Genomic DNA, 12,099 nt, shown 5'->3' on the forward strand with positions numbered 1-12,099 from the left:
GAACAAACTGTCATATTGTTATTGCTCTAACACTGATTGTTTGTTTTATTTTTTTTTAATGTTTAAAAGAAAATGTTGATTCTTTCTAGGACAAGGCAACGAGTTACAGTTAAAGCCCATTTTTTAAGCTTTCAGGTGATTTATGTGCTACAGAAACTGAGAAATTTGATAATTCTTCATATTTTTTATGAGGTTCAAAGATAAAAAAAAAAAAATCTTAATGGATTATAGGGCAAAGGTTATGCTCTACAGTTAAAGTTAAGGGTTTAAGCTTTGAAAATGTTTTTTTTATTTCATGTCTCTATCTGCTACAGAGGCTGAGAAATAAATGATTTAGGACACGTTGACATTCTGTGCAGTTTTTCAGAAAACAATGCTGAGGTTTCAGAGGAAGTTTTTCTAGGCAGACTTAGGTCCTGATGTGCTAAATAACAAACTTCTCTCTGTTTATTTGCAGACTGAAGACGACTCCAGTAAACTCACCTACTCTACGGTGGGTTTTCCCAGCGATGCAGCTGCCTCGCTCCACAGCGCCCCCCGTGGTGACGCAGATAACGTCGTCTACTCTGTCCCACGGGTAGAGTAGAGCTGGGACGACACTCACAAAAACGATGCTTCCCCTCCTCTGTACTCCACTGTTACTCTGCAATAGAAAAGCTTAAACACCGTTGATTTACTCTCTTATACTGGTGCCAGCCCACGTTTCCACCAGTTGTAAGCAGTCAGCATTAATTACCTGTAAGCTTTTGTTCTGCTATAACAGATATTTAAACCAAATATTAATAATAAGAAAACTATAATGTGCAAGGCCCCTTTCTCTCCTTCCAACCACGTCCACTTTGGTTCCCACTTCAGGCTGAAGAAAAACAGATTTTTGTAGTTGTGATGCTATTAATTTTTGTTTGAAAAGCAGAACAGATCTAGATGCATGTTGGTGGAAGAGGAGATGTTAGAATTGTTAGAATGAGTAACATTCACATATTTTATTTCCATTTATTCATACATTTCTGAGAAATTAAGTTATTTGGATAGCTACTATCTTAAATAATTCAGTTATAGCTCAAACTTGTTCTCACTGATTTAAGAAACAAAAAAACAAAAGCCAAACTGTACCGACTTCAGAAAAAAAAAAAGTACAAATACTCACGTTTTTAGATGTTTCTATAAGCTCGTTATGTTAATTGCATTTGCAAAAATTGAAGTTATATACTATATTTATTTTGTATATTTTTTTACTATATTTTGTTTGTTCAGGTAATAAATATACTCTTTATAAAAACAATGGCCTCTAAATGTTTGAATTCCTGATCTTTTGATACCAAATAGTCAATGAACTTGACATTGATTGAAAGTTCGCAAAACTTCTCCCCCGAACGCTCCTCGTCCAATCGTACCTTAGCAACCGTTACTAAGAGAAGAAGGTCCTTCAAGCTTTGAGCTCTGAGCAACAAGGTGAAACGGTCTGACACCAGGTACCCTCAGAGTTTAGCAGGAGGAGTCGTTGCTGGCTGTGGATCAAACAGTGTGGGAGAGCCCACTCCCAACTTCATATCTCAAAGATCAACAGACACACAAATGTCTGCTCAGAGTTAAGCTGCTAGCTAGCAAACATGAGCTAACTAATGATTGTCGAGCTGTTACATGAGATAACCCAAACCGGATTTACCAGCTATGGTTCCTGTCAACTAGGGCAGAACTATTCCAACAAACTAATGTTAATGACACCGTCTGTAAAATTAGCATGCTAAGCTAGCTAGCAATGTTGCTAGGAGCTTAACATAATACAGGGCTGAACAGTGCTAATAGCTAGCATGACCGAATCCCACATCGGCCAGCTATTGCCTAACATTCTGTCAAAATGTCACATGAACTTCTAATTTACATTTTTATGTTATGTTTCCAATTAATTAAGTGGTGTGAAACTAGAGTCTAGTTTCTTATCTTTCAAACCGTATATATTTTTAACTGTGTACGTTAGCCTTTGTTTACCGGCGTCGGCTAAAGGACGCTAACGCTGGTGAATTAGCCTAGCGCTATCGTTTTCATGGATCGGTCACTTGCATCTCTTCTCTGTAAAACAATGAGCTGCTGAGTTTTTCGGGGGAAATTGGATTCTGGGTAAGCCAAATAACTATCACTGTTATCAACCATCGTTATCAACACACCCGGTCTGGTTCCGGTTTTATTCAGTCCTTCACAATAAGTCACAGTACAGTAAAAATACAGATGTAGCCTATAGCACATGCTACATCAGTCTGTGCTATGGATGATTAATCTTGTTTTACATGTTTTCTAGAGTGTAGCCTACAGATGAGGTGTTTGTAACTACAGTTACATACCAATGATGGAGATTTTGCGGATGATGCTACCAAACTATCAATTGTCTGTAGCACCAGTGCTATAAGCAAAAACAGTTAATGTACAGCCCTGTATTGTATATATCAATGTTGAACATAACGTCCCAACAGGACATTTTGAACTAAATTTTATTTTAATCTTTGGAGCATTTTGTGAATGGGCGGCCTACCTGTCAGAGGTATTACAACAGTAACTAAGGGGGCGGAGCGTTCTCGAACAGTCAATTATCATGACTCTGAAACTGAAGTTTTGTCCGAAAGGAGTGTTTCTCTGTACTGCTGTTTGAAATAAAATAAAAAATGTATGCCCAACCCTGTTATTTTAACTGAACCTTTGTGTGTTTTTAAAGTAAAGAGGCTCTAGAGAGATTAACTGCGTGCATAGACCTGTGGGCCCCCAACATTCAGCCTCTATCAGAAAAGATTAGCTACTTATTTCTGGAGGAATAAAGCTCAAGAAATTGAGTTGAAGGCAAAAAGAGTTTATTCTCATACAAGAATACACCTGAGTTAAAACAGCAAAATCAACTGAAATTGTAACATTTTGCTGTTTATGGTGTAGCTTTTATTCTGAAATGCTCAGTTTTGTTTTTCAGGAATTATTGAAAGTTGATTAGTATTTGATGCTTGTGAAAGTGACAGATTTTTGGAAGACATATAAGAGAGACAGTATATACTGTACATGTTACTTAAGTATAGACACTGAAGTTATTTTTATAAACAAAACATTAATGCTGGTACATGAACCTTAGTCTAGCTTTTATGTAAAAACAACACAAACTTGCAGGTAATTGTTTCTGCAGAGGAAATAAAATGAATAAAGATGGGAGGAGAGTAGCGCTCAGTGTGTGACGTGTTTGGAGGAGGGGCTCCATCATTTAAAGAAGTGACAAGTTCCTGGTTTGACAGAAGACAGAAGAGAGAGGCAGCGTTAAACTATCAGAGCATCAAACATGGACGCCCGTCACACTTTGATCTGCTTCTTCTTCTTCCTCTGTGAGTACATTTAGTCACTATTTGTAATATTGTCTCTATTTATAGTTGTTTTTTTAATCAACTGTTGTACAGTTATTTTTTCTGTTGCTTCAGTCTGACTGTAACTGAACCTGAAAGCAGGAAACTACCTGTATTATAGATTTAGCAAAAAAAAAAACAAATAAACCCAAAAGATTTCTTACAGAGTAATAGAGAAACCAAAATAAATGGCAACATTTTCAGATCGACACGGAGCCGATGCAGCTTGTTAACTTGCATTTTGTTAATCTTTTGAAAGAAAAAAAACAGAAAAAGAACTGCAGCAAAAAGATGTTGCTTGCAGCTTTGGTAGCAAACAAGAAGTGGTCAAGAAAAAAAAAAAAGGGAACAAACACCCACAAACAAACAAACTTGTTATTATACTTTTGAGAGACAGGCTCCACCTCTCCTCCAAGAGGCACTTTTTTAAATTGTTCAACCCATTTTTGTGTTTGTTTTGTGTCTCTTTATAGTCTGTACACATCTCTCTATTGGAAATGACCAAAAAGACACAGAGATGAAACCACATTTAAAAAAAATACTTTGATCTTTTTGTAATTATTTTTTTTGTCTGTTGTCTGTTTTGCATCTCTTCGTTGTTGCTTTAGTATCTTTGAAGCCTTTTTCTGTCCGTTCTGCTTCTTTGTGGTCATGTTTAGTTCCCTCCTGCTCTGTTTGAGTCTATTTTAGAGACGTTTTGTTGGAGAAGTCAGTGGGCCCTTGACACATTGAGTAATCCATCCATGATCTTACAGAAAGATAGAAACTATTGATTGTATAATTCTGTAGGAGAGATGTTTAGATGTAGGTTTGTTATAACAGGCCAGCGTTGGGTCAGTGGGATCCAGTTTCAGTCGGTCACAAATGAAAACAAATGATCCGTTTATTCATTAACATACCATTCACTCAGTATTGTTTGTGCATTTAACAGTTGTACAGTAAAACTAACAGTAGCCAATTCTTGCCTTGTGTCAGTCGAACCAGTTTGATGCTCATGTTGATTTTCACAAAACAATCTGAACAGAAAGTCCAGTTCTTGCTGTTATTTTCCTTCTGACACGACCTGAAAAGTGACTTTCATCAGTTAGCGGCAGTGGTTTGTCTTGTTTCCTTTTCCACTGACTGAATCTAAAATTCTGTCTGGACACCAAGTTAATAATAGTTTTGGACTTTTCATTAGCTTTAGTTTTTTTTTTAAAAGATTATTTTTTTGGCATTTTGTTGCTTTATTGATAGTGAGAGATTGAAAGGGGGTGATAGAGGGGAAGACATGCGGCAAAGGGAGCTCAGGACGGATTCGAACCCGGCTCCACCGCAGCACACCGTATACATGGTCAGTGCTCTACCGGTGTGAGCCACCGGGACGCCCCATTAGCTTTAGTTTTAATTTTGTTGTGAATTTTTGTTTTCAAATGCAGTTAGTTTTCATTAGTTTATAGAGTGAGTTTGCTAGTTTTCATTAGTTTTTATTTTTTGGAAAATGCTTAGTTTTAGTTAAGTTTTTATAAGTTTTAATGTTAGTTTTAGTTTTTTTGTCATGGGGTATTTGTTGGGTGTGAAATTCAAAAAAGTCATAAAACCAGATAGATGAAATAGATTTCATATCAACCAAAAAGGTTTACCTAAAAAAAAGTTGACAAAACGAAGGACATTTTCACTATAATTATAGTTAGTTTTAGTTAGTTTTGTAACCACACAACACAGTTTAAAAACGCTTGTTTTTATTTTTATTTCAGTTAACTGAAATGTTTTTTCAATTCTAGTTTTCGTCATTTCGTTAATTTTCGTTAACTATAATAACCTTGCTGGACACACAGTAATGTGTCCATGTGTTTTAATAAATATTCACTGGATCAATCAGTCTGAATGTTTGAATGAATCTGATGCACTGAAACAAAGCAAATAAAATATCTGATGGATTTCAGTCACAGACTGGTTAAACTGGGCAGCTCCCAGTATGTCTCTGTGGATCTGTGTAAATGTGAAGCAAACCAGACGCCAACATCTTACAGAAAGAACAGATAATAACTATTGATTGTTCATTTTTTCAACAGCACTGAGAGATGGAAACACTGGTTTCTCCAATGCAGAAAACATCCGTACAGTAACTGAAGGAGAAGACATCACAGTTGGCTACTCCTTCTATTTCCCTGCATGGAAGAGGATGTTCTGTAAAGATGAATGTGGAGAAGGAGACATTCTTGTTGAGACAGAAGAGGACAGAGCTCAGAGTGGCAGATACAGCATTGAATATAAAGAAGGATCTATTATAGAATATGACACTCTGTATGTGACCATCACAGATCTGACTAAGTCTGACTCAGGACGGTACAGATGTCGTTTGTCAGGAATTTTCTTCACAAACGACTATGACTTTGAGATCCAAGTCAAAGACGGTGAGTTTCTACTGAGAGTCAGAATGAACTGTTGACTGACAGCTGCTGATGTTCAGTCTAACAATCATATTTAGAGCTGCATATTTTCATCATGGTGAACACTGAAAAATGCTCCTTTAAAACCAGCAACTCGTCTGTAAAATATCTGATGAACTCAGACTGTCACAGCTGATTTGAATATTGTTGCACCCAACACATTGATTATCGTCTGCATATAGCTGTATTATTAGAAATGCATTGAAAATCTAAATGTTACACAAACTTGTTTCATTGTTTTTTTTGTTTTGTTTCATGTTTCACAGCTTCAACCTCTCCAAAACCAATCAGGACTCCCGAACCTACAACACAGAGTTCAGGCTCCACTTCAGGAAGCTCCTCACCTGAAACCACCGAGTCGTCTCAACCTGCAACACCAGCTGATGGCCCAGGTACATAATCAGAATCAGAATCAGAATCACTTTTATTGTCACTGTACCTGGGTACAATGAGATTAATAAACACCATCAAGTCAGTGCGAGAGACAATGTCTCAGAAATAATAATAATAATATACAAATAATATACAAACAGACATAAGGTGCACACTTTGAATTGCAGTAGTGAAAAAAAAAATATGGTCCATATACATGTGAGATATTGCACTTGTTTGGAGGTATTGCACAAGAGGGAAGATCAGTTCATACTGCAGTTTAGGGTGATTATGGCCTTGGGAAAGAAGCTGTTCTTGAGTCTGTTTGTTCTGGCCTTCATACACCTGTAGCGCCTCCCTGAGGGCAGCAGGTCGAACAGGGCGGAGCCAGGGTGGGAGCTGTCCTTGGTGATTGCTCTGGCTCTGTTGAGGCAGCGGGAGGTGTAGATGTCCATCAGGGAGGGAGAGGGCAGCGGATGATCTTTTGTGCTGCCTTTATGACTCTGTGCAGCCTCTCCCTGTCTGCAGCGGTGCAGCTGCCATACCAGATTGTAATGCAGTATGTCAGCAGGCTCTCGATGGATGAGTGGTAGAAGGTCAGCAGCAGGTTGGAGTTGAGTTTGTGCTTCCTGAGGACTCTCAGGAGGTGTAGCCGCTGCTGAGCCTTCTTGATGATGGTGGTGGTGTTTACTGACCAGGAGATATCAGCAGAGATGAGGACGCCGAGAAACCTGATGGTATGGACCCTTTCCACGCACTCGCCGTTGATGTGAAGGGGGGCTGGGTCGGTGCTGTGCTTCCTGAAGTCGATGATGATCTCTCTGGTCTTCTTGGTGTTCAGAGCGAGGTTGTTCTCTGAACACCAGGCTGCCAGCTTCAGGACCTCCTCTCTGTAGGCGGCCTCATCACCCCCGGAGATGAGTCCGACCACTGTAGTGTCATCGGCAAATTTGACGATGAGGTTGTTGTTGTGGGCCGGTTTGCAGTCGTGGGTGTAGAGGCAGTAGAGGAGGGGGCTCAGCACACAGCCCTGTGGGGAGCCGATGCTCAGCGTGCGGGTGGAGGAGAGGTGGGGGCCAAGTCTCACAGTGTGGAGAGCTACAGCGATGGCGTCTTCTGTGGATCTGTTTGTCCGGTATGCGAACTGGTGAGGGTCGAAGTCTGGGGGGAGATAGTCCTTGATGTGCTGGAGAACTAGTCTCTCGAAGCACTTCATAATTACCGGAGTGAGGGCCACTGGACGGTAATCATTCAGGCTGGTGATGGGAGACTTCTTCGGCACTGGGATTATTGTGGCGGATTTCAGGCAGGACGGGATGACTGCCTGGGCCAGGGAGAGGTTGAAAATCCTGGTGAAGGTGGGGGCGAGCTGGTTGGCACACGCTCTGAGCACCTTGCCAGGTACTCCGTCTGGGCCGGCAGCCTTCTTGGGGTTCACTGCCAGGAGCAACCGTCTGACATTGTGCTCCTGTACAGTGAATGGAGTGGTGTAGGAACCAGATGGGGGTGGGGGCATGGCTTGAACAGATGAGTGCTGCTGGTGTGATCCAAACCGGGCAAAGAAGCTGTTTAGCTCCTCTGCCAGTGATGCGCTCATGTCTGCTGTTGACGCGTCACAACCTCTGAAGTTTGTGACGTCACGTATGCCCCGACACACCTCCCGTGCGTTGTTGCTGGCCAGGTGAGACTCTATCCGCCTCCTGTGGTCTGTCTTGGCTGTTTTTAGTCCTCTTTTCAGGTCAGCTCGAGCAGCTCTGTACAGAGCACTGTCCCCTGACCTGAAGGCAGCGTCGCGGGCCCTGAGGAGTGTGCGGACCTGGCTGGTCATCCAGGGTTTCAGGTTTGGGGAAACCCGGATGGTTTTGTCCACAGTCACATTCCCAATGCAGAATTTAATGTAGTCCAGCACCGTTCCTGTGTGTGTGTCCAGGTCCAGATGTTTGAATAGGTCCCAGTCTGTCTGTTGGAAGCAGTCTTGGAGTTTGAAGAGTGCATCGTCAGGCCAGGTAGTAACAGTCTTTGTGGTGAGCCTGACTCTGCGTCTGAGGGGGGTGTAGGCTGGGGAAAGCAGGAGGGAGAGATGGTCTGACTGACCGAGGTGGGGGAGGGGTATGGCTCTGTATGCATGCTTGATGTTGTACAGTCTTTAAGTTGGCCTTATTAAAGTCCCCTGCAATAATATGAACACCGTTGGGGTGGGCCCGTTGTTGTTTGTTTATGGTGTTCAGCAGGAGAGAGAGCGCTGTGTTTACACTGGCGTCTGGTGGGATATATACAGCCATGATGATCATAACAGTTAGCTCTCTCGGGGGGAAAAAAGGCCGGCACCTTACGGACATGTACTCGACATCTGGGGAGCAGTGTCTGTCTATGATTGTCCCGTTGTTACACCAGTTGTTGTGCACGTAAATACAGAGCCCCCCCCCCCCCCCCCCCTCTGCTCTTACCGGAGTCTTTAGTCCTGTCCCTGCGGTGCAGAGTGCGGCCTGCTAGCTGCACACTAGCGTCGGGTATGTCCGGATGAAGCCAGGTTTCGGTGACAATCACCACACAGCAGTCACGAACATAGCGGTTTCCAGCAAGTTGTAGATCCAGGTAGTCCGTTTTATGTACCAGGGATCTGGCGTTGGAGAGATACAGGCTAGGAAGAGGTGGCTTGTGTGGTTGTTTACGTAGCCTGAGCATAACGCCGGACCTGCAGCCCCGCTTCTGCTTCCTCTCCCTCCTCCGTCTGCGCCCGACAACAATCCACGGAGAACCCGGCGGTCTCGCTATGTCGTCTGGGATGTTGTGTGTGTTGTGAAAGTCGCTCGAGACAGATATCTGGTGCTGGAACCCAATATCCAAAAGCGACTGGCGGGTGTACTGTCCTCTCGCAGTACAGGTACAGATGGTGCACAGAAGTAACTAAAGCACACAAAAGTAAAAAAAACAGAAAGAAGAGCACTGAAATGGGGGAGCCGTAAGCCGCTGCAACAATGCGCGCCGCCATCTTGCCGTCACTGACGTCATCACGTCCACAGTCGGACATGCCACCAAACCTCATTTAAACATTTAATATACGTAAACATCATTCATTTCATTTCTGTTTTATTGTCTGAGTTTTGGTTCACACTTTGTAATAACCAGGATGAATAAACATTAAATAAAATTAAACTTGTTTTACTCGAAACAACCATAACTAATAATGTTCTGTATTTTAATCATGATGCTGTAATTTATGTTAGTTTTACAGTTTATTGTCGCACACATTGAAACATTTTATATTCTATGTTAAGTATTTTTAATATATCAATTATCACTGATTATCAGTCTTCTATAGATCACTAACAAAACATTTAATCGGGCCAAATTAATGTAACTGGATGCTTCATAATCCACCATCACTAACCAGATATTATCATCATCAGTTGAAAGTTGACACCTACAGGAAAATAATTATATAAAATATAATAATTTAGGAATCATTAACTTATTCTTAAAATAGTATATAATGTCAGCAACAAAAAACTGTTATAAAACATAAATTATATCATTTTTAATAGTTAGTAAAAAGTAAATCAACTTTCAAATAATGTTTCTAAAGTCACAGTGTATTAATTATGTTTTCTTTTCTGGTGAATTCTTGTTTCCGATGTTGATTTATTTCAGAGCCAAAATATTTTAGATTTTAGATAAATTTAACAGTTGAATTATATCTCATCATTTATTTGTTTATGTATTTATTTTTTATTTTCAGTGGCGTTCTACGTGCGTCTGACTCTGGTTGTCGTGGTGATCGTGTCATCAGCGGCTGCTCTGATATTCTGCTGGAAGAGAAAACACAGAGGTGAGACCACACACACACACACACACACACACACACACACACACGCACACATACACACACACACACACACACACACACATACACTCTTGTACTTCTATCTTTGTGAGGACCCTCATTGTAACAGTGAATTCCCTAGCAAGGTTATAGTAGTTTGGGATTTCTCATTAGTTTTAGTTTTAAAAGTTTGCTAGTTTTAGTTTAGTATTTATTTTTTTTAAATGCTTTAGTTTTAGTTTAGTTTTTATTAGTTGTAGTTTTTTGTAATGGGGTATTTGTTGGTGGGAGATTAAAAGAGGTAACAGTAAATTTTGTCTTTATTTCCTTTGTCTGATCCATCTTCATTATGTATGAAAAAAGTTGACAAAGACGAAAACGAAGGACATTTTCACTATAATTTTAGTTAGTTTTCTAACCACACAATACAGTTTCAGTTAATTATCATTATCATGTAACCTTTAACCCTTAAAACAAAGTCTGAAATCTCAACAAAAAAAAGCCTTTAAAGAAGTGAGGACTGGCCGAAATGTCCTCACTCTGTTGGTTAAAAACGTGTTCTAGTCCTCACTATGTAGGAAGTACATCAACACACACACACACACACACACACACACACACACAAACACACAAGGAAGGAAACTGAACATCTGCATCTCAAACCAAAAACCCAGAAAACTCATTGTATCTGTTGTTCCAGATGATAATCTTCTGAGCTGTGTGTTTTTCAGAACCTCCTGTGGAACCTGAATATGTTAATGCTATAGAGGTGAGTTTGAGTCAATCTTTGTATTATTATTATTGTTTGTGAATCAAGCTGATATTAATATAAACCTCTTTTTATTGTCCTGCAGCTCAACAGATTGTCTGAGAACAGAGAGGAGGAGAGACGGAGCAGATCTCCTGCTGCACAAATATCTACAGTTTACACTTTTTAGCAGCTTTCCTGCAGCAAGTTCTCAGCAGAAAGTAGGTAAAAACTGTGGTGGGATTTCAGTTCAGAAATCTTTACACTTCATCTACTAAAAATAACTTGACTAATAGGGGAGTAACAATAGATAGAAGACCATTGAACCAGTACTGAACCATCCATCCATCCATTTTTATCCTCTTATCTGTGGGCCGGGTCAAAATCTTATGGTTAAAGACTTTTAAAAATGTATTTAACATTTATTTATACAGGTCATTTCGTTGAGGCATGGGGTCTCATTTTCAAGAGAAACTTGTCGAGAACAAACAGAAATACGGCATAAAGTGAAGACAGAACAGGACATTTATACAGAGGACACGGGTCCTGAAATGATCATTTCTAAGAATTTTAAAACTATAGACAAGAACAAACCCCTGCAGACATTTTCTACAGATTTGTTTCATGTCTTTTGTTCTTATTGCTGTTTTGAATCAATATGATAATGTGTTGTGTTGAAATGTTTTTGCTGTGGAAGAACAGAGAGAAGGATTGCTCTTCGTTCTTTTAAACATGTTGTCAGTTCTTAAAATATCCTTGACATCATTTTCTGAGTAACTTGCTGCCTTGTTTTAAAAAGAGAAACCAAGCCAATTTGTAATTGTTTCTCAAGTATTTTCTTTTTAAGGAGGAAGTCCTCAGACTGGGTGTTTAAGTGTGAACAGAGAGACGTACAGATACTCGGTTCAATATTAACCCTTTGATGCCCAACATGGGTCTAAAATGACCCGACAGAGTTTTTATGTTCTATATCTTTGCAATAAATTAACTTCATCATTCAGTATTCCAGGGTTTCCTCAATTAGTTTGTTTTTGATCATCATACATCCTAATTTTATGTTTTCCTTTATTTATTTTTTAATAAAATCCCTTTTTGTCCCTTTTTTGACTCTTCTAATGCACAACATGGGTCAAAAATGACCCATATCCATTTTTTAGCTAAGTAGCTTGCTAAGCTAGCTACTTAGCTAACTTCTTGGCTAAGTATTTAGCTAAGTAGCGTGCTAAGCTAACTACTTAGCTTACTTCTTGGCTAAGTAGCGTACTAAGCTAAGTACCTAGCTAACTTCTTGGCTAAGTTTCTTGCTAAGCTAACGACTTAGCTAACTTCTTGGCTATGTAGTTAGCTTAGCAA

General features: G+C 40.0%; 1 long non-coding RNA gene across 1 annotated transcript; it reads left to right on the forward strand.

Annotated features, from left to right (window-relative positions):
- Positions 1-9,938: 9,938 nt before the first annotated feature.
- On the forward strand, positions 9,939-11,440 carry LOC131985080 (uncharacterized). Its single transcript, XR_009395613.1, has 3 exons — positions 9,939-10,004; positions 10,730-10,767; positions 10,853-11,440. It is a non-coding gene; the product is annotated as an uncharacterized LOC131985080 (long non-coding RNA).
- The last annotated feature ends 659 nt before the right edge of the window (positions 11,441-12,099 follow it).

This window comes from Centropristis striata, chromosome 14 (assembly GCF_030273125.1).
Source record: "Centropristis striata isolate RG_2023a ecotype Rhode Island chromosome 14, C.striata_1.0, whole genome shotgun sequence".
Classification (NCBI taxonomy): Eukaryota; Metazoa; Chordata; class Actinopteri; order Perciformes; family Serranidae; genus Centropristis; species Centropristis striata.